We start from the raw sequence: 1146 nt of genomic DNA, 5'->3' as shown, positions 1-1146 counted from the left end.
GGAGGAGCCCCGCGCTGCTTTGGGGCTGTTGTCCCGTGCTCCTCGTCCTTCCTGCCGCTCCCCATCCCCGCGGGAAGCGGGGCCCTCGGGAGGTGACCCCGTCCCTCCCCGCGGGGGAGCGCGGATCCCCTTTGGGCTGCAGCGACGTCCCGAGCCCCTCTCCTCCCGCTCCCCGGCCACCCCAGCCCGCAGCGAAGGTTTGCGTGCTGCTGCCTCTGTGCCCAGTCAGTCACTGCAGCCCAGGGTGAGGTTGCCTTGAAGCGCTCGGCAATGAGATGTGGCTTTAGAAAACAGTTCATGCGTTTCAAACAAGTTCTGACAAAAGAGATACGGACCGCTGTTCTGGTGACTGCGAAATCAAACGTTGTTCCCTGCCATGCCTGAGAACAAACATTGCTGGGTTTGTCTGAACAAGACGTGCCAGCGCTTCTTTGTGCACAGCTCTTACGTGCCCTTGCAGGGTAGAGAAACACATGGAAACGTCCAGCTCTGAAGGAAGCAGCAGGTGTAACTCTCAGATGAGGGGTGGGATGTGCCCAGGGGGGGAGCTGGGCTGAAGCGAGGCACAGTGCACCCTGGTGATGTGGATGACTAAGATGTGGACCCTTGCCCCTCCATCACACTAAAACTCTCCTGGGTGGGCAGTTGCTGCTTCTCATCTCAGACACGGCACGAGGAAGCAAGGAGTTCTGGGCAAGGGGCATTGCAGTGCTCCCAGGCACAAAATGCCATCCCCCTGGTCCACCTCTGCAGAACTTCTGGTGCTTGGGGCTCTGCAGAGCTGTTTGGCTGAGCCCTGGCTGGGAGTGGGGCTGTGGATAAATACTTGGAGACTGGTTTCCAGCCCTGGAGCCTGCATTGTAAGATGAATACAGCTGTAAAAACACCAGATGGAAGAACACTTCTTAAAACATCTTTGTATGTGTTTCCTTAGTTTCTAGATAACTGGAAAATGGCCTGAATGCTTTGATTTGGGATTTTAACCCTCTTCTTTCAGTCCCAACCAGGGCAAGTAGCAGCTGCAGTGATGGCTGCCATCGACGCTGGGTACCGGCACTTTGACTGTGCCTACGTGTACCAGAACGAGAATGAGGTTGGGGAAGGGATCCAGCAGAAAATCAAGGAAGGTGTCGTGAAACGAGAGGA

The sequence above is a fragment of the Chaetura pelagica genome, unplaced genomic scaffold (genome assembly GCF_000747805.2).
Source record: "Chaetura pelagica isolate M959 unplaced genomic scaffold, ChaPel_1.0 scaffold117, whole genome shotgun sequence".
Lineage (NCBI taxonomy): Eukaryota > Metazoa > Chordata > Aves > Apodiformes > Apodidae > Chaetura > Chaetura pelagica.
Note: the sequence above shows the minus strand (reverse complement) of the source record.